This window comes from Bombyx mori, chromosome 17, assembly GCF_030269925.1.
Source record: "Bombyx mori chromosome 17, ASM3026992v2".
NCBI classification, from domain to species: Eukaryota; Metazoa; Arthropoda; class Insecta; order Lepidoptera; family Bombycidae; genus Bombyx; species Bombyx mori.
In genome coordinates this window covers 345,304-365,272 of record NC_085123.1, presented here as the reverse complement: position 1 = coordinate 365,272, position 19,969 = coordinate 345,304, and the positions used below count along the sequence as shown (strand labels likewise).

Genomic DNA, 19,969 nt, shown 5'->3' with positions numbered 1-19,969 from the left:
TGTTTTAGAAGGTATTATTAGGTCATCTAAATAAGCTAGGACAGTGCCATCTAGAATAAAATCCTGAAAGATATCATTAACGAATCGTTGGAATACGGACGGCGCTGTGCACAAGCCGAATGGCATTTTATTGAATTCATATTGTCCTTGTGGTGTTACGAATGCAGTATACTTCTGGCTTTCTTCGCTGACATTCACGTGTAAAAATCCATTTTTCAAATCTAGTGACGTAAATAGTTGTACTTCTTTCAGTTTGTCGAGTAGGTATTCTATAAGCGGAAGTGGAAATCTTTCTTTCGGAAGTGGTAACTTCCATTTTTCTTTTTCGCTAATACTATCGGACTTGCAAATTCTGATTTACTTGCTTTTATTACATCTTGATCTAACCATTCTTCTATCTGTTTATTTACTATGTTTAACTCTAGAGGTGAGAGTATTCGGGGAGTCTGGTGAATCGGATCCTCATTGGTAAGTATAATTTTAAGTTTTACATTTGATTCTTTCGTCGTAGTCTTTAAATCATCATAGTCTTCCAGTAATTTCTTAATTGTGTCTTTATATTTCATCGTCTTAATATCATATTTGTCTGTAAGTTCTTCTTTGTAATCATTAATCTGAGTCAGGTGTAATATCTTCTTCACTGAAATTCCATAAGCGGAAAATGCAATTTCAATTTCGTTCAATATCGGATTTCCGAGTAAAATATTAACCGGTATTACGTCATCGTCTACCACATTAATCTTTGTTTCAAAAGTCACATCATCCATTTCAATTCTAGCTGTAAAAGATGCTTTTGTGCGTACTTCATGCTCGGCTATTCCTGATAAATTAAGTGTATTGTTCGGATCGTAGTCATTATCCTTTGACAGTACTTCTCTATAATAGCATTCTCGAATTAAATTTGCATCGCTTCCGGTGTCAAGAAAAGTAGTAACTTCAATATCATTAATCTTGGCTTTCTTGTATGGCTGACGAAGATTCGAAGTAAAGTCGCTTACATCTTGGATTTTAAGTGTCTTCTTCATCGTACTCTGACATTCGTTTGATTTGTGTCCGTATTCGTTACATTTGAAACATTTTATTCCATTTGTGCATGCCGATGATTGGTGGCTAGAATCACCGCAGTTGTAACATCTCTTAGTGTACACGGGCTTGCGTCCTGTAATCGTCGTGGGTGTAATCTGAGCAGCAGCCTTATGGTGCATCTTTTCCTTTATTTGTGTGTATACTTCCAGTTTCTTTCGGAATTGTTTCATGTCGGTAGCTCCGTATAAAATAGATTTGTTTGTTTCAGAGTCACGGATACCATCTATCACGTATTCTATGATAGCTTCGTCTTCAACTTTCCCATGCATAGCCAATTCCTACATGTGTAGAAAATACTGTTGGTAAGTCTCACTCGTTTTCATCTTGCGTGATGCAAATTTTTTGTGGATGGTAGCACTACTGAGTTTTGGGGAAAATTCTTCTTTTAATAATTCTTTAAGTACGACCCATGATGTTATCGAGCCCAACGATCGCAGAAATAACTTTGCTGTACCAGAGAGGTCTTTTTGAATAAATAATTTTCTCTATTTCAGTCCACTCCATTAACGTAGCGGTATCTTCAAAATCACTTATCCATGTCTCAATCGGGTAGGTATCATCTCCGGTAAAGAGCGTCATAGATTTCTCTAAGTCATAAAAAGAAATCCGTGGTTTGTTTCCAGAGGTAATATCGTCTGAACTGGGTTTTGTCAAATCTTCATTGTCTTTCTGATTTCGTCGTGCCATTCTGTATCAATTGTTTCGTCTTTTATCAACCAAAATAATAACCAATCGTCTTCATAAATTTTTCTGAATAAAATAATCGTCGTTCCCTCAAATGGTAAAATTCTACCAAATATCGGGTATTTTTTCCAGTATGGCAATATTTTATTTCTCTTCTTGATTGACACAGATGATGTTTGACAGCTGACATATGACGCATAGACAAAACGGTAAACAACTTCTTCCGTCAGGTTGGTACTGCCGTCGCTCCGTCGGTAAAACAGTACACAATGGCGTGTCTTAATTACCTTGCTTGGCGATTATGCGGCATCTAATATTCGCACTTTTACACCGTACACCATGTTTTCTTCATATCCCGGACGAGCCCCCATAAAAGTTGTGGGATTTATGAATGGTAGGGTGCAGATTACCGCAGAAATTCACACAAAATAAAACAATCTTAACGTCGTACGATCCTTTACTCCTTCTTTTGACAACTGACTCATCATTTAATTTTACTTGACAGTGACATCTATCAATATTATAAAAGTGACATAAAAAGAAAATAAGAACAATCAGAATCCCACATATATACCATCATATAGCGTGGCGACGCGTCGCCACGGCATGCGTCGTCACGCCAGAAGTCGGTTTTACGTGCGGCTATAGATGTTTCACATCAAAAAACAAAATTGTTTTTGTTTTTTTTAATTCCGTGCATTTTCATATTTATTTACCTTTTTGAACCTTCTCTAGACTTCCATAAATAATTCAAAACCAAAATTATCCAAATCGGTCCAGCTGTTCTCGAGTTTTAACGAGAATAACGAACAGCAGTTCATTTTTATATATACATAGATACTACAATTACTGCGATAGTAGAAATAGAAATGTCGACGCCAAGCATCACAATATCTTCGGAAGGCTGCAGAGATACTCCTTCGAAATTCGTATTACAATTTAATTTAAATTTCTCCCCATTCGAACACTCACCGCAGAGAATTCTCAACTTCAGACATAAGTTTTGATCGTGTCTCCTGTACTCCGACAAAGACTGACCGATATACCGTCGTACACATCAAAGGGGTCTAAACCTTTACTATCGTACACAAAGGCGTCTAGTTACTAGTTAAAGAATTAGAGGACTGGAGATACGCCGAATGCTGGATAAATACAAGGGCTTAACTCGCGAATTAAATAATATTAACTTCAAGCCATTGAAGATATACCTGATTTGTTCACTGTTAATAGCGATCCAATTTGTCATGGCTTCGTAACTTCGCGAAAAACTTCGAGAAACTTCTTAATTATATATTGGAGGAAAACGACAAAGGGAACATTTTCCACCGAGCGGGTGAAATTGCTCGGCAGACCGACGGATCAAATGGTATTTATTGTTCGGAACACGTCATGCAGACTTATCTTAAAATTGTTGATGGAGATATTTAGGCTTCTGTCAATTATGATGACTACCCCATAATATTTCTCTTAAATTTTAAAAATATCGACAAAAGCCAAGTTTAAAAACATCTTTTTTTTTCGTTTTAATTAACATGTACCGTCCTCCCATAAGTTAATACAATACTTTAACAGCAAATTCGGTGTGAAATCCGTTCTTTATTCTTTGAGTAACTAGAGAAGGGCAGATATTCCAAAAACTGGTATTTTACAATGTCTAACCTTTTTTTACGGAGAATTAGGGATTTATAATAATAACAGCTTAAGTACAGGACCCTTTTAGTTGACGAGAATAGGTACGTTGGAAATCAGGCCCATTCGGACCGGTCTCCATACTGTTTGATAATGATAATGATAATGGTGATGATATTTGGCGTGAATGAGTTGTAGTTGAAACGGTAACTAACGGTAGGCACAAATAAAAAACAAACACATGGGTTTTAAATGTATATCTCCCACGGGGCTATTTGCGGACAGCGGTAAAAACAAGGCTTGTTTATTTGATTTTTTTTGTATTTAGCAGTGGTGTGAGACCGGATGAACGTTGCTTTTGGCCGTCGTCAGCTGAAATGGTTTGGCTCTGCTAGTTTACTAACAGATTCTAACAAAAAAAAAAACAAAAAAGTACAACAGCTTTTATCTTGTAACAAAATTAATCAAGAATATCTAATCTAAAAAACACAATCGGCTTTTATAGGTGAATATATTTAATCAAAGAGCTCTTCTTCGTAACCCCGACAATTTACATGGATTCCGAAATCAATGGAAACAGCCTGTAGATTTAGTTTATTGCATCTAACCCATTACTCCTGACTGGTTGAATTAAAGTAAAGTACAATGAAGGCCGGATAGAAATGGAACAGTAGGGTAATGGTAATTTGTAACAGCCGTTTGTGAAGTATTGCTAAGAGGGGTAGACTTTGTCCATTCTACCGTGCCATGTGGATTTCGCTATCCACTTTGAAGAGAGTCTCCCACCCTTTAAGCCGGAATTGGATTTTTAGGCGGGGCCATATGTACATATCTTTTCTTCGTATTCTATGGACTAATCAAACACATATATTTACGCCAGTGCATGTTATATTATGATAGCTTGTGTCCTCACGTTGTTAAAGAAAATACTTCTTTAGCACCGTTGTGATCACACGACGAAGTAGAAATGAAACAAAAAAGCGACACTGAAAAGAAACATTTTTTTAGTGGAATTTTGCTTTCAAAAGAATGAGATAAGAATATTTCCGAAGATTTAATTGAAAGTGAATGATTCGCAATTGGAGACTTGTCAGTGGAGAAACTTAATTAAAAAAGCAGTTATTATTTTCCAGTAATTGGAATGAAAATACAGCTAGCTATACGACACCCTAGTAGCTATTTCCACTCGCCCTTATTTTTGTATCCTGATGTTCTACTTTGATGCATAGTAATCCCTTTGTTTAGATCAAATGAAACTCTTAAACTAAATTATAAAGAGGACCGCTGTCATACGCCGCCATCTGTGAAGCCGTACAGAAAAATCCTGAAGATTTCACCTATACGGACATATTTTGGTCTTGCCTTCTTCAATTACCTAAATTTATTGATTTTGCGGGTTTGATTTTGGTAACAAAATATCTCTTAACAATGGAAGCGAATTCATGGAAGTAATTCCATACGCAATAATAAAATAAACATTTGCCCCAGAATCTCCATAATTACATAATGACATGAAAACGGGTACACCAGAAGTTTTATACAAACACACTACACGTGTGTAATTTCCCGTCACTTGTGCGCACGACTGCTCACGGTAAGCAATTAAGGATTTATTGACAGATCGACTATAACTGACATTAATAGCGCGTCTCCACTGATAATATCACAAGTAATATACGAAGTTGGCAGACCTACAGTTCGGCCACTTTGGCATTCCGTGAAAGACTTCCATTGTTCCCCAACTAACTTGTAAATTGATTCTCAAACTTTTATTACTCACAGTGGAGTGCTAGACCGTGGTCCAGTTTCTTTTCATAATCAGTTTCTAGTCAGTTTTTATTAATAACTTCAATAATTTTATTTTACGTAAAGACCTCTGCAGAGGACCCATTTGTCGCGGGTCTTCAAATGTTAGTCCTATCTTTGAAACTTACGTAAATTGTGCGTCCTTATGACATTAAATACAAAAACATTTCTAAATAAATCCCTCATCTCTTATCTGCTATTGATAAAACATTTGTAAATTTAACTCGAAAGCCTCCGCTATAAAAGCTATTTAAAACTTAATCTAAATTTCAGCATTCACATTTATCTAATCCCTGTTAACCAGTTTAACTTCAATAAAATGGATGTATCGCTTGCGATGACGTCAGGACCAGAGTATGTTTCTTTAAAGACTGGTAGACTGGCTAAGTCACGTTAAGTGGTTATCGGATCGAAACAAGTAAAATGTGTGTGCTTATATTCTCATTGAGATAGTTGGTTAAAGAGGCTATTTTATTGTAACTAGAGGTTCCGCAGTAGTCAAAATTCGACTATAATTAATTGGAATTGTAACTTTGTACACTATTATGATTGTATTTTATGTTTCTATAATCTCAAATTTCGCCAAGACTACACTATAAAAATATTAACAAAGACAAACAATATTTAATCTCAATTTGACAACAGACGTCAAGAACAAAAGTTTGACAATAAATAGTATGCATGCGTGTGTGCGTCAAATGCATGGTATGTAGTGTGTGTAATGTTTTCTTTGTTGATTTAATGTATCTTTTATGTATTATTTAAAAATATATATTAGCATTGTGCACTTCTTCTCTATAAGTGTGGAAAATTTCATACTCCTCCGTCCACGCAATTTTCGTAAAAAGGGATACAAAGTTTTTGCTTCACGTATTAAACACTACCAATCGAGTACATGTCTGTCTCGTTGCGAACTGGAAAGATGATGGTAACCACATGTGCCGACGCACAATGGCGCCTATCAATTTGAGGGTGTGTTGGAGAGATCAGCTAATTTGATTTGCTTATTGTCAGAGTAATTAATTGATGGCAGCCTGGCCTCTCTATTTTACTGGTATTCATTAGCCATGAAGAGCCAATCCGGATAATAATTAGGACGTTGAGTTCGCGCAGGCTCTTAATAAGGTGGGCAGCTTTTTCCATGAAAATTTATCCTCTAGAGATTAAAATGTATTTCCGTCTAAATTTCTAAAGTAAATTTAATATAAATATATTTCTTGGTATTTCAGTAAGCTGGAGTTTCTATAACGTAACATTATTAGAGGGACTAATGAGCACCGGGCTGTGAGATAACTCGCTTACTGTACGAGTATATAAACCATCCCAGTGCCAGTACGTCGGATGTTGTATTGTACTGAATTCAAAGGTTTGATTTGATAAGGTCAAACAAATAATTCACGAATAGAATTTAAATAAGCGAAAGGATTGAATTTTATAATGTTTAAATGTTTATATTTATATTTTAAATTTGTTTATTTTTCACAGTTTTCAACGTTAAGGCGAATCTCTTTATTTCTTAGCGAGTTCACGGTCGACGTAGTGTCAAGAGCTTACCGAAGCTCATCGACAATATTATACCTAAATATGACTTGAGAAAAATATGAACTTGCGAAAAAGTGTTAAGTTATGTAAATGAAAATTTCCTATTTTTTTTTTTAAAGTGTGTGCGATCTCTCGGTCTGTCTGGTATTAAGTAGTTACAAGAGTCCTTTGACATCACAATGTGGAGGCCTACTCGTCTAGAGGTCCAAGTCTGAAGTGCCTGGTATTACGGCTAATGCGGTCTTCGCACCGGGAGGGATGGCTGCCAGTTCATGTACCCTATCAACTGTCACATTACTGAGAAACCTTTATTGAAATAATGTTTAAAGGATAGGTGCTTCTTTGATAACAGATTAAGTTGAAACAGAAAGCGGCTTGACGGTGGATGTAGGTATTATTTAAAAAATATAATTATTGGTGCTATATAGGTACATATGTATTGTGAGCCCATATGAATAGATAATACAATCGCGCCTGCATCTCACAGGTCATAGGCACGGATCCGGTTCGAAAGATGATCTCTTTTCTATTCTTCAACCCGTGTCCACCCCATTCTTTTTGGTCACATGTCTTCCGCATCCAGTCCTCGCCAGCTATTTTGACCAAGCCATCTGTCCACTTCATTGATTGCCTAGCCACGTTACGATGTCCAGTACGAGGTCCCCACTCCAGCATATTTGGGTCCCACCGATTGGACCACAGTATGACGGTATGATATAAAATTACAAAAACAAAGTTTTTAGTTAATTACTTTGTATGACGGTTGACACACATGCTATCCGCAGTAGTATGTAAGATGAGCTGGTGAGCAAGTGCATGCCCCAACGGATGGCGTATGACTGCGTATGACAACCGTGCACATGGCAACAATATGGGCGGCTTCACAAAACGCTCTTCCACTAATAAACGAAAGTGAAATTTGTATTACAGAGCCGGCGCTCATAATAATATATGCTCGGTTCGTATGTAAAAAAGCCATATAAAACCACTTACAGCAGTAAAATTTGTGTAATTCGTGTCTCCAGTGCGCGCGCCCTTAGCTGAGAGTTCACGATATTTCTCGATAACATTTTTATGTTCCAAGCTCGTGTTTTATCTCTCAGTCGGCGGTTATGAGTTGAAGCTTCTGTATTCAATTTTGCATCGTTCAAGGTTAACTGTACTTAAAGGTTACAAGGTTAAAGATACTTGATTTAGTTCAATACAGTTTCATTAAATAGTACTTTTTTTAGGAGATTAATTTAGAGTATTGATGGCGCTACAATGTGTTTGCCAAATATGCCCACAGCAGGTTGCATCTGCGCTCATACCTGAACGTACACGGTAGGTGCTACAACAAAACCATAACAAACCATATAAGCTTCAAGTCAACAGAATAGACGGACGGAATTTACCAATCCCAGAAATACTAAGATCCAGCTAACATGCTCTTATTAGCTTGAACTGTATCTACTCGCATGTAATGGAATGTTAGAACATTCTTACCGACGTCAAGACGTCTGACTAACTTTAAGATCGGCACAAATTTCAAGAATCCAGAGTAATTCCAGGCCTTCTGAGTCGGTCTCTTCATTGCTGAAGGTCGTGTCTAATTTGAAATGTTGACCACTCGATGCACAATGCTTCCCAACGTCTTCTTCTCCTCGGCGGTCTTTATAGCCTCGGTTATTGGCAGGCGGGTGAGCGTCTTTACCAGATCAAATCAGCGGGTAAGTGAGCGTCCGCGTGATCTTCTCCCGTCAACCTGACCAACTACCATCAGCTTACTTAAGTTAACTATGATAACCAGTACAAGAAAAAAATTGTTTGCGTTGTTATTGAAGTGGGCCTTTTATTAAATTTTTATCTCCATAAATTGTTTTAAGTAAAGATTTTCAAGTTGCAGATATTAGCTCTTTGCATCTGTATGGTTCTTCCAACGATCTAATGTCTCAGAATCTGAAGGCTTGTAGCCGTCTGTTTTGGTTAAACTACCAGGTACTGAGCTTGGTTAAACGAATAGTTTGGGTTCAGTTTGTAATGTTCGCTGCGGTCCATGAAACAGGACAGCAGTTTCCTATGTAGCCAGCAATGAATGTAGCGTCGATGGCGTAGCTCACGCTGTGGTTTCTGTGAAGTAATAAAACAATCAAAAGGTCGTTCAAATGAAGTCCCCTTGTGAGTGTTCCCGCAGCTTAATGACGTATCTTTCTGCAAACGAGTCTGAGTGTCCTTCGCGCGTCCGCCCTGTGCCCCTGGGATTACTTTTCTCTTTCAGCTCGTCGACGTGAATGAATAAAAAAAAATCCTTATTAAATGTCAACACTTTGCATGTGTTTAATTAATTTGATTGCGACACGTGCTCATAATGTGTGGAATGACGAGTTAGCTTTGATAAACGAGACACGTGCTTCAGCGAATATTCACGGAAGACAGCTTTTCGGTACAATCGAAATAATTATGAGCACGAGTATGACGTTACGACTCGGTCTCTTGCCTTATTGCCTGAAGTGAACGCGAACACTGATGAATATATTCTACATATTATTACTGATCTCTTACTTGACGCCTTCCCGAATAGAAGTCGACAGGGACAGCTGTCTTTCCAATTGAGCACAGCTATGTGGATAGCGACGGTCCGCATTCCCCCAGCTCCTCGTCTAGAATTGGACTGGAAATTCAAATTCAAATTGATATTATAAATGTTTGAATGTTTGTAAGCCGGCAATTTTTAAAGTTTATATTTATTATAACAATTTTTTATGTGATAAAACATGAGAAATATCAGCTGTTTGATGCCGATGGAGATGAGTAGATTGCGGTGCGCAAACCACGCTTATCCTTAAGGGTCCGGTGCGTAGGGTGGCTGCAGCAAACTGGGAGCATCCGATTCTGGAACAAAACCATACGATCTTAAAATAGTCAAAAATATGATAATCTAATTTAATACGCTTACATACATATTATTCTTTTTTTTTATTGCGTGGTCCTGGCTCACCTGCTCACGACCCACCATATGTTAAGTGGTTACCGGAACCCAAAGATATCTACAACGTAAATGCCGCCACCTACCTTGAGATAATAGTTTTAAGTTTTCAGTTTTTATAGTACAACGGCTGTCCTTTCACAACCTTTCAAGCCGAAACGCATTACTGCTACACGGCAGAAATAGACAAGGTGGTGGTACCTACCCGTGCGGGCTCACAAGACGTCCTACTACACGTGAAAGTCAGTATTCAATTAAATATACCTTTAGAATAAATTTCAATATGAAAATATTCAAAGTAATACGCGGGCTGCTCTATCTCGACATTTCTAATAGTGAAATTACGTGATTCTCAGTCGCGTCGTGTTTTTTCGTGTGGAAAACGTAAATTTCATTGGTTGAATATCGGCCGTCGCTCGTTTACCCTCGCGGAGGGGACGGATTTGCATAATGCTATGTACATATTTAATTCAAGTTAAATTTGTGTCTCCGAGTGCCATATGTGCGGATTGGGTTCATAATTACTTAAGCTGTGCCCCGCGCAAAATGAATACGTCGGAGCCTCCGTCTATACGCTTATTTAATAAAAATTGTGTTTTATCTATGGGTTATGTCATTATTATTTGAGTTTTGTAAGGGATTTCATGACCTGGTAACTAAGGCCTTTAAGTCAGATCTTATTTATATTCTAATTTTTATAAAAAATAATAATATGGAGTGAAATGAAATGAGATGAGATGATATGGGATGAAATATAATCTCAGTAAAATTGTGGTCATTTACTGAGATTTTTTCAGTGGACTTTTTGGAGGATCCCGAGAAGTTACGTCCAGCGGCTTTGTTTCATTTTCCCACATTTGTGCACTTTCACAGATATTAAACAGTTAATAAACGACCATTATTACATACTTAAACCTGAAGAAACACTAAATAGACAAAATAAAACAAATCACACAACTTCACTCCTCGCGTTTCCGCCAAAAAATCCTTATTGTTTGACATTCAATTTTGATACAGCATATTACAAACGTCAGTTCATGGAATATTTTAAACATACTGAGTACATAGTGACTATGATCTTTTATTTTCTGTTAGCAAATCCCACCCCTCCTGGCTGAGCCCTTGCTCGCCCACCTGTCCTGGTGAAACTGGATAGGCCTCCGGGCCACCAGCTATCCCTCAAACATAAAAAATAAACTTTAATTTAAAATAATGTTTTTAAATAATGAACGACTTCAACACTTTAGAAACATTAGCGTGTAATAAAAATAAAGTTACACATTTATAATTTTCCGCCATGAAGCAGTCCACCGCGGCAATGTTCCGTTGTGAGGGCTAGCTGTTATGTCACGCTATTGAGACTCCGACCTCATCTTTACGTCTCTAGGGCTGTGCTGGTATTCATGTCCTGACCTTCCATCTTTGATATTTTATTTTTTATTGCTTAGATAGGTGGACGAGGTCACAGCCCACCTATTGTTAAGTGGTTCGCGGACCCCATAGACATCTACAACGTAAATACCGCCACCCACCTTGAGACATGATTTGCAAGGCCTCACTTTTAACAGTACAATGGCTGCTCTATCCTTCAAACCGAAACGCATTATTACTGGTTAACGGCAGAAATAGGCAGGGTGGTGGTACCTACCCGTGCGGACTCACAAGACGTCCTACCACCAGTAAAATCCTACCACCACTGTCTAGCGGAAAAAGGAAAGAAATAATTGTTTCGGTAGAATTACTACGGGTGGGTGATGTAATTTTAATAATGTAATGTTAGTAATGTTTACAACTCAAAATACTAAAGCTATTATTATTAATAGTACTGTTGTAACAAAATTAAAATATTAAGAACAATGGAACACATGTTCCAAGAATCTGTTCTCTCCGTCGAAACATTTATACCGATTTAAAACACAAGATTGCTAGTTTATTCTCGACGCAGCATCGCATTTCTCCAGGGAGTATCCCTTCTCAGTTCTTTAGTAGATACGAGAACAACTATTAATATGAGATCCCGTAATAGTCAATTTTATTTACTGGATTGTGTCAAATTTTGATGAAAACCCTGGCTGGCTTCATTTATTCGTTTTAGGCGGACTATTAAAGAGGTCATAAATGACAAAAAGTTTCCGTAATGTCTGTAGTAAGGTCGAGGAAGTATTTTAGTAGCTCATAAATGGTAAGCTCATTTTGATTGATTTCCAGGGAATGGGGATCTGGGATCAGTGACATGATCGCTTAGCAAATCTAGCCTTAGGTGACGGCTCCATATCAGGCGTTTCTCGCGCGATACTTTAAACTGAGTAATTGAAGTGTGGGGTCACGAGATATGATGTTTTGTTTTGAATCTCAAGGAAGCAAACTCCTAACCGCGCGGTGTGTCCTGCGAGTTTTTAGTGAGTTTTCGTCGTAAAAAATATTCTGGGCAAACAGTTTTATATGTTATTGGGTATTATTGTTCTTTTTGTCGTACATCCAAACATATCCGAGTTGATGGACTTCATTTCTTATTCATGAACACTCAGATCCAAAGGGAACATATGGTAGGTTATATTTTCTAAAAGGTCTAGAGGCAAGAGCTATTTAGTAGTAATTTTGAACGGAACATTATGAGGTGTATTTACGAGTGCTGACGTTGTTAGCATCTTTACCGTGTATTGCTGTTATTGCATGTAGCGGTTAGCCTGCTTTATTTTCTGCTAATATTGTAGGATATTGAATGCAGTGACGCACGCAGTTAGCCACGTCCTGGCTTCTACGATATTCGGCAAAAAGTGAAAAGAATTTTTTTTAAAGTATTTTGCTGTAGGCAGCGATGACCGCTATCAATCAAATGGGAAGTATGCTCGTTGGCTTTGAGGTCATAAATGAAGCTCAAATTTAAAAATGTTATTAATACATTTACATCAATCCGCAGAGTTACAGAATGGAATCTCTTAAGGACTCTTACGGTGGATTTGATTAAGAGCTCTACATGATATTTTCTTAATCGTAGAGTTCTACTTGAATAGAATGTAGCGGTACTGTCAAGAACAAAAATGCCAAACGAGTAGTCGACATATAAAAGTGTACGTATTTACAAAGCTTCTCTTATAATACTTTTTGTATTGATCCGCATTTCAAACAGTATATTTTTGTCGTAAATGCGCACACATGCACACAGTCCATCTAGTTTTAAGTGCTTAGTAGAATTCGTACATATTATTACAGGTTGCATCCGGCTTTGGAATGAACTCCCCTCCAGGATTTTTCCCGAGCGCTATGACATGTCCTTCTTCAAACGAGGCTTGTGGAGAGTATAATAATAGGCAGCGGCTTGGCCCTGCCCCTGGCAATGCTGAAGTCCATGGGCGACGGTAAGCACTCACCATCAGGTGGGCCGTATGCTCGTCTGTACGTTAGGGAAATAAATAAATAAAAACGTAGTCTTAGCTATTAACCTAAAAGCAAACCTTGAGTGCCCGTGAACATTATGTGTATTAGTACAACCTCGAGGAAAAATTACAATGTAATACGGAGACAGTCTCGAATCTAATATGTATATTCAGATTGAGAGGCACATGGCACACTTGACTCGATACAAGCTCGTCTAGTAACAAATGACAGACACCAACGGTATTTTGTTCGTTTCCAACATGTTTCAGATGTTGTTTGTTATTGAAGATTGAGTTTAAACAAGTGAATTGATTTTGCGCACGAGAATAGAACGACGCGGTGCGTGGGCGTGATCACCCCTATTCATAGTTCGCATGCCGGTAACTATGAGCGCTTTATACCGTAGCCGCTTTTATATGTATCGAGCACATGGCTGGGTGAATCGGTCCAAAAAAAGGCTTTTGTGCAGTAAACTGCAATAGAAAGCGCAGCGTTGAAGAGTCACGAATCCCCATGGACGAATGATTCTGTAAGGGATGTGAGGTATATGCATCATCCCGACAATCTTTTTGTTTGAACATTACCACAAATTCGCGCCAGATGCAGACGACTTGAATTCTGTCAAGTGGTAGCCTCAAATCCTATCGAACCTTTTACAACAAAATTAAAAATCTTCGGAGGCCATGCCATTGCCATCGTTACTAAAAAAAGGAACAATCAATTGTTCAAGAAAATACTTCTATTTTAAGCAAGAAAGGTGTGATGACGTGCTAAACAAACATATCCTGCGAAGTACCTACCTAAATTACATCAGACCGTGAGAGCAGGTCGAGGAGAGTGCCACTTGTTTAACTGTCGTGTTTTGAATGTGAATTGTAGAAAAAACAAAAATAGTTTTTTCCCCTTATGTGCTGATCGTCCAGTGTATCACCTGCAGGCGGTACTGAACCACGAGCTGCAATTAAATGTATCCAGCAGTAGCTGCAATCTGTAAGCCGATATTAAAGTTATTCTTTTGTGCTCAGTATTTAGAGTTTGGAGAAATGATTTTGAGAATTTTGAGAAGAAAAGAAAGAAAAACAAAACAAAACCCATAGAATAAACCTGACTGAATGACTGAATAAATGTGAATTTGATACAATTAAAATATTTCCTCCATCTTCAGTCAACGGTACAGATGCGTTCTTTGATTTATTTATTAAATCGAAATTACGCAAGTGATTGTCCAAATAAACATCGACATGGAATCATAGTTACTTAACCTTAAGCTAACTCTATCGAAGTATCGAAGTACGGACTATAGTTCGAAGTCATTTTTTAAACAATTTTGTTCGTGTTAGAGGGTTCGACTGCGAACAATACAATATTGTAATAAATCATGCGTCACGAGTTATTTGTGATTTTATTCCTACGAATACTGCGAAATAAAATTGTTATTTTATATAAAGAATTAGTATTTTCTTGAGATTTCTCGGATTCTAGACATAGTTACGAAACATTTCAGTTTAACGCAGACTCTTAGGGAATTCAATACTTCGGGAATCGTGAAATGTAGGTAATATAGTGCTTTTTAATTAAGCCCATGTTCTTCGCAAGTCCCTATTCAAAGATAAATAATATTAAAGTGTAATTTTCATTCTATCGGACAGGTGAGATCATGGCTCACCTGGTGTTAAGTGACAACTGGATATGGGGGATATCGCACCTTTAGAATTAACTTAACTAAAATTTTGAAGAAAATAAATTTTATACGTTGAACGACTTTTAAACATGAATGTAGTTTGTTTAAAATGTAGTTTAAAAACTTTAACTATTAAAATAAAAAATTAAACTAAAATTTTAGTCAAGAAAAGGACAAATACAATTTCCGTCTCTTTCAAATCAAACGCATACTGTAAAGTATGAAAAATTATAATTCTTCAATAACATTCTTTTTTTTCGATGGGTGGACGAGCTCACGGTCGACGTGGTGTTAAGTGAGTATCAGGGCCCATTGACATCTTCAACGTAAATACCGCCACCCACCTTGAGACATAAGTTCTAATTGTCAGTTTTTACAACACAATGGCTACCCCACCCTTCAAACCGAAACAAATTACTGCTTCACGGCAGAAATAGACAGGGTTGTGGTATCTAACCGTACGGACTCACAAGACATCCTACCTACCACCAGTTTACCAAAAAAGCGTTTACAAAAATCAAGAGTTTTAGTTAATCTAAAACTCTATAAACTCTAAGCGCTACACACTTTGATAATATATGAGCTCGAGGTCTCAATAACACGCATACCTTGTTGTTCATCGCAGTCAATAAGTAATTACCACAGACAGGTAGGTAACATTGTCACGGCCCAGTTTTTAATTTACGTCGACGTGGCTTTTGAGACACCTCAGAACGAACATTAATCAAATTAGCGATCCATTAATAAGGGAGAAAATCAAGAATACCTCGACATGACGATAAATCAACTCTCAAACGCTATTAATTCCGATACTCGGGCGGGGCACTTAGACAGAACCGGAGATGAAATTAGCCAAGTTCCGTCAAACGGCGAGATACTGTTTCACAACAACCGACTCGAAGAATTAGTAACTACGGAGTTAGGCGGGGACACAATATAAATTGTACAGATGGTACAAGACCACGAACTTGACTTTAGCATTATGAGCTTAAGGCTCCTGTTAGCCGTCGAATTCTGCTTTTGATTTCGAGATCGTCAGCCGGAAGAACGCATTTTATTCCTTATAACCTTAAGCCGCTGAATTCAAACAAACAGGGCGTTTCAAAAGATTTTTTTTGATGAATTATCCGACTCTGAAGTGAACGCAACTAGTAAGGACGATACTTGCTGAGCGCTACATGTCCTTCTCAAATATGAAAGGTGACTAATTAATATGAGATAGGCAGCAAAAATACACAGGAAATCACATGAACAACCAATCAAAAAATTTAAATTTACATTCTGTAATTACTACTTGATTATGGTTAAAACTAGGCACCGAAGTCGCCATTCGTCTTGTTGGGCAAATTGTATTAGGTCTCACAACGCAAGATTGATTTAGGGCTGTCACGTTAGATATAGTCAGAGACATTAATTATAGAAAAAGACGTTTTTTTTTCCGAGCGGTAGGCTATTAGGTATACAATACTCGTTCCAAAGACATTGAGAATTTACATTGTCTTTTAAATTTTGTAGGTAAAGCTCAGTCAGTAATGATATTTATGATTGGATATATTGCAAGCTCTTAGTACCAGAGTCTTAAGCATTTCTACCAACAAGCAGTTATGTGGTTAGGTATCTGGTCCTAGAATGTAATTAAAATATTAAAACATATTTATTTGTCGCAGTCTGCATGTAAGTTGTTCTTGTTTCGTATATATATTCTTTTTTTTGGACCGGGACTCGAACCTTGTATTATGAGATAAGCGGCGTAGAAGAAATGTTGAACTACTCTTCAAAGTCACCAAGCATGAAAGATTAAGCAGCCTATTAAGCGACCGTCCGAGCGAGGCCCGAGACAGAGCTCGAGAGAAATTGGGAGGGTGACCACGATCAACACTGTAACCTAGCGTGGGGCCTTCATGCGGCATGCACAGAGTGTCGCTTGGCTTTGAAATATTCCAGATGGTCTGTATCACAATTACGGCACAATCGTATTTATAGTAAAAATTAAAACTATAGTAGAATTATTTTGTCCGTGCAGTTTGAGTCATAAAACATAGCTCAGCTAGGGCGGTGAGCATGTAGCGCGGGCGCAACGCGATTATCCATAAAAACAAATGAGTCATCGAAGGCAGGTACACGGCGGCGGGGCGGTATACGAAGGGTGGTTGAGACATTTATGTTATGAGTCATTTGTTGTACCTACCTGCAAATTGTAGTACATATGTCGAAGAGAAACGTGATTTGGGCATTTGCTCTCTGAATTTCTTTAGTGACACATTGGCTATTCCTTTGTTTTGTACCAAAACGGCAGAATTTATTCAAATATTTTGCTTGTTAGCAAAAGTATACCAGCACAAGCACGTGTTATTATCAACAATGTGTTAAAAAAATTCACTGAAATGAGAATAGATTCCGAAAAGTTACAAAGTGTTAATTTCTGCCTTTCTCGTTAACTTGCTGCGGCAATATGTGGTGTAAGTGTTCGATTAGTGGTTTTTTCTTTTATTTTTATCACTAGCCCACAAAATTACAAAATTAAATACACTATCGATAACGCTTATCGACAACAATAATGCGCATCACTATGCCCGTGCATAAGGCTCGTGAGTGGAAGAGAGAGCGAAATACTCACTTCACTGCTCCGATTATTTATGACCCAAACTGCACGGACAAAATAATTCTACTATAATAATTTGTGCAGGAGTTGCCGCCCCTTTCAACATGTCCTCCGCCTGAAGAACAATAGATCAGAGCGTGGCCATCTTGTGTCTTTACCACTTCGACAAATAAGATGCGCCGGCGACATGTTGCAGGGGGCGTGGTTTAATTGGCTTTTCACACGGCACTTGGATCACCTGACGTAAAATCGTATGATTTCGGTGCTTGCTCACTCGCCACAGCTTCAATTTCGTCGAATCCCGGACCGTCGAGGGAGAATCCAAAACACCTTTTACTGGTGGTAGTACCTCTTGTGAGTCCGCGCGGGTAGGTACCACCACCCTGCCTATTTCTGCCGTGAAGCAGTAATGCGTTTCGGTTTGAAGAGTGGGGCAGCCGTTGTAACTATACTTGAGACCTTAGAACTTACTTATATATTTCGAGGTAGGTGGCGCATTTACGTTGTAGATGTCTATGGGCTCCAGTAACCATTTAACACCAGATGATTATCACTTCTGTGGTCTAAAGCAGTGAAAAACAAACAGCGGATTCTCTAATTTTCGCGTCGATATTCAATTAACTTTTATCAATACAACATACCCGATGTTGCCAAACAGTTTCAACAGTTACTTTTAGAAGTGTAATATCGTAGTGGGATTACTCCAGACAGTTCTCAAAGTATAATTTGTCTAAAACAAATTATAACAAAGTTTTATTGTCCTTGATCCAAACTTGACGTGCGATTTTAATAAAAAGACCTATTTTGGCTGGAAGGCCACTTATATTAAGTCATTACGTCAAAACGTGGACTGTTTGTGATGGTGAAGTTTGTCGGCCACAGATAAAATCAGATTTGTAAAAGCAGTACATAACTTGAGGAGTCTAGACTCATTTAATTTCCAATAAATTCGTAATTAGGAACATTTTTTTCTTTACTTTTTTTTATGGAGCCGTAAGCGTGTTACTTACTATGAAAATTTAGCCGTTAAACTTATTAGGCAGTCGATTTACAGATTAGTTAGTTAGTTAGATTAGTTAGTTTATCGATTGGTTGGGGGGAGGGGTGGTCAGCTCAGGGATATCGTTTTTATTTGAATTTTGAAAAACAATTTTTAAGCAGACGTTTCGAATAATTTTGGTGCGGCCACAAAAATTCTAAGGCACCCTGCTTTTAGAATCCTTTCTCTTTTTAATGTAAGCGCGTATTCCTCATTGGTCTAGCGGTTAGTGATTATGACACTACAGCATCGTGAGGTTCTGGTTTGATTATCTGTAGGGTTAGCGATATTTGTTCTACTTATATTTAATACTAGAGATCCACCCTCGCTTCGCTTCAGGAACCTTAAATTTTATTATTGACGACGCGGGGTGAAGCTACTCTAAAAAAAGTAGTCTAAGTAGCCTAAGTTACTCCTTATGTCATCACCTACCTATCAGTGAAAGTCCCGTCAAAATCGGTCCATCAATATTACAAACAGACATTCCAACTTTATTTATATGTATAGCTACATTTCCAGCACCAATAATCCATTTCATAGCTGATATTAACGATACGCTGCTTCTTAACACAAGAAGCTATGAACTGAAACCTCATTAAAATTTTACCTGTAGATTTTCAGGGAAACCGACAGCCATACGTAGCTTAGTAATACGTTGAAGTGTGTATACTTATATATTACAGCATAGCATAGCATAGTATTAGCATAGCATAGTATTAGCATAGCATTTAGTATATAACATAATTAATAGGTCTAGTCTCGTATGTCGCCCTAATAAGGCGGACCACCCAGAAACATAAGCTTCTTCATAATTGTAAACTAGGATTAAGATGATTATTAAACATGGAATACACGCAAGAAGACGTTTTCCTTTAACACCTACCAAAGTAAAACATTACAACGTAATGTAGCGATACGTAGCGTTAGGTGCTCAGGACCTGTGACCTCACTGGACAGCCACACGTGACATTGCTCAGATGTAAATTCACTAATGTCATTAAGGACGGTTCGAACGAAATATGCTTCTCTTTTGTCTGTAGGGTAAAGCCGAGATAGATGCCCCACTTTTTGAAATAGTCATGTAATTTTGAAAATATTAATTTTATACGAATAATTTCTATTAATGTAGTTAGCTCAATCCTTTATGTTTAATTAGTATAAACTTTTTTTAACCTATCAAATACAGATTTTGCAGAAATTCGTTTTTTGTAGAACCTTTTTTTGGAGGATAGATGCCTACCTGTATGGATAGTTGCCCCACCAAGAAAATACTGAGTAGGATAGATGCCTGCAGTACAGGATAGATGCCCTTTATACCGTGTAAACGAAAAAACCAAACCAAATATTAAGAAGTTCTATTCCTAACAGAGCAATTGTCTCCAAGAAACATGGGTCATAATAATAAAAAATACATTTGTATTTTTTAAGTCTTTGAATGTTTATAATTAAAAGATAATTCTCATATCATACAAATGATCATTAATTAAAAATTTTTTAGTTTCAATATGCATTATCCTATTTTTTATTAAATTAAATTTTACAAATATTTATTCAACA

At 37.5% G+C, this 19,969-nt stretch overlaps 1 protein-coding gene and 1 long non-coding RNA gene across 7 annotated transcripts in view; one reads left to right on the top strand and one right to left on the bottom strand.

The window, feature by feature from the left end:
* The window catches only part of Alstr (allatostatin receptor), a 104,223-nt gene that overhangs the window by 26,405 nt on the left and 57,849 nt on the right, over window positions 1–19,969 (top strand).
* On the bottom strand, window positions 8,550–19,127 carry LOC110385396 (uncharacterized). Of its 3 annotated transcripts, none has more exons than XR_002430676.3 (3): window positions 18,015–19,127; window positions 9,289–9,618; window positions 8,550–8,856 (listed from the first exon to the last, which is right to left on the bottom strand). It is a non-coding gene; the product is annotated as an uncharacterized LOC110385396 (long non-coding RNA). The 3 variants fall into 3 exon arrangements; XR_009975302.1 differs by lacking the exon at window positions 18,015–19,127 and adding an exon at window positions 13,891–14,857; XR_009975301.1 differs by lacking the exon at window positions 18,015–19,127 and having other exon boundaries at window positions 9,289–13,879.